Source organism: Electrophorus electricus, chromosome 15 (genome assembly GCF_041902795.1).
Source record: "Electrophorus electricus isolate QZ-2024a chromosome 15, ASM4190279v1, whole genome shotgun sequence".
In the NCBI taxonomy this organism is placed as follows: domain Eukaryota; kingdom Metazoa; phylum Chordata; class Actinopteri; order Gymnotiformes; family Gymnotidae; genus Electrophorus; species Electrophorus electricus.
In genome coordinates, this window is record NC_137511.1 from 21,402,033 (window position 1) to 21,404,444 (window position 2,412).

The 2,412-nt window shown below is 41.0% G+C and overlaps 1 non-coding gene across 1 annotated transcript; it reads right to left on the reverse strand.

The window, feature by feature from the left end:
• Positions 1 to 1,159: 1,159 nt before the first annotated feature.
• Positions 1,160 to 1,241, reverse strand: trnas-uga (transfer RNA serine (anticodon UGA)). The gene has a single exon. It is a non-coding gene; the product is annotated as a tRNA-Ser (tRNA).
• Between the last annotated feature and the right edge of the window lie 1,171 nt (positions 1,242 to 2,412).

Here is a 2,412-nt window from a genome sequence, read left to right on the forward strand (position 1 = left end):
AGGTCTATCTTAAACAATGATAAGTGCAATAAACAATAAGTACTAAAGTTTGTTAGACAACATCAGTATAATAAATAATACCCTACAATAAGTGCTAATTTACTTAGTCAATATAGGAGCAGGGTCATTTGTCATTTAAATATTCCATGAATAGATGGATCTTTAATCTGTGTTTGAAGACTGCAAGCAACTCTGCTGTCAGGACAGCAAGTGGAAGTTCATTTCACCATCTGTGAGCCAGGACAGAAAAGAGTCTCAATGATCCTCTTCCATGAGACTTGGAGCATGGAATTTCAAGCCGAGCCATACTTGAGGTTCGAAGCACTCGAGGTACGAATCGGGCTTTGACCATTGACTCCCTGTATCAAGGGGCTGGCCAATTTTTGGCTTTGTAGGTGAGCATCAAGATTTTAAATCTGATGTGTGCAGCTACTGGAAGCAAACGAAGGGAGCGCAGCAGCAAGGTAACACGTGTGAACTTTGCAAGATTGAAGACGAGTCATGCTGCTGCTACTACTGCTGTTACTTGCAAGTACATCATCTTGTTAGTGACTTGTGGTGGGTGGGCACTGGAGTGAACAGTGTAATAGCTAAAGTGTTATAGTTATAGTTAAAGACAAAAGACGGATCTGTCCCTGGAATGCTGGTACAAGACATGAAAGAGAAGCATAGACAAACACCACTACAATTTGCATTTTAGAAATAGTCTTCCAGAATTTTCACTGAGCTAAGATGAATGTCCAATAGTTGAAGAGTTTTTACATGCCCTTGACATCACGGAGGTAAGAAGGATGTGCTTTCTCAACTTCATGAAACAAGACACTGCTATGTGGCAGGTAGATCATTCAGGAAAGGGTCTGGGAGTGCAAGCTCTCCCCACTGGTGGCATGATGTCTCAGCAGAAATTACTTCAAATAAGCAACTGAATTCTCTATTCTGCAAGAGACTACATTGGAGTTCCACACCAACACCTTAATTCCTGGGCCATCACAACTTATGGACAAAGCAGCTATTTCTGCATCAATTCCTAGGACTCCTACAGTTTCCCTGGCACAAAGTTGCAAATGGCATGGCAAGTATATGCGAAAGGAGACCTAGAGGACACTGTACACTCATTCTTCCAGTAAAGGAATTAGAACAGAAACACGTCATCTCCTTACGCTGCAAGCAGGAGTCGAACCTGCGCGGGGATTCCCCATTGGATTTCAAGTCCAACGCCTTAACCTCTCGGCCATTGCAGCTGTTGCATACTTTGGGCACTTGTGGGTTATGTCCTTGGACTTCTTCAAGCTCAATTATTAGTCCCCATGTGTCATTGATTCAGGGTTGCAAATGGCCTGATATGCAAATTCAAAGAAAGGACTCTCCCGAATGGTCTGCTCACTATTTTAGCAAGCTAATGTCAATTCCAGATAAACAGGTGCTCAGAAGCTTGTCAGAGTATTAGACTGATGCACTACCTACTACACTAATGTGGCCTCCAAGGTCTTCCACGTGAAAACGTGGGACGGCTCAAGGTGGCTCACCAATTTTGCATGAACACTGCTTTTGTTTTTAAAAAATCACACCTAGCTGATATAGGTGTCATGTAAAGTTTTCACTGGCATGCTGTTAGTACAGGTGGGCAGAAATGCAAGTCAACAAAGATGAAACTTGCACATTGGAAATAAAGTAGTGCAGGATATCGCTTGACCTAAGTTGAATGTTGACAAGAGAGTGCAGCTCAGGACATTAATTTGCAATAGAATAATCAGACATATTGCAAACAGAGTCAAAGCCAAATTTGATAAAAATGCTGCATATGACATAACTCATAGTGTAGACCAATCTCGTGTTTATCACACAGGGATAGCCAAAATGATTTGAATATTTTGCATTTTTACAAGAATTCGAAAAGAAATACAAATCATAAGCCAGCACACCGACATTGTTAAAAGAGAAGAATGACGACTGGGTCAACATCACCAGAATGTGTTTAAAAACCTTTCTGTTGTAGGCACACTGATCCAAAATACTTCAAAACCTGTGGGATGAGTACATCTCAGTCAGTTTCTTTTAACCCACATGCACCTGTCCTTGTTAGTATAGTGGATAGTATCTCTGCTTTTCAGGTGGTAATCCTTGGCTTGATTCCCTGACAGGGAGTATTCCTATTCTTAGCGCATTGCAGACAAACCGGTGACTTGGCACCCTTTTTAGGAATTAAAACAGTGAATCCTACACCCACAGTTGCTCTTGATTTTTCTACATAGATGAATCAAGTCACTAGCACATTGTGGATCAATAGTTTGATAAAACACCTGGGAGAGATTTTGGTGCCCAGTGTCGATGTCAAGTTATAAAACAGTAAAAACATAAGGATAAAGCACTGGATATTAAAATTATAAAACCTGCTAATACTGAGTGTACAAT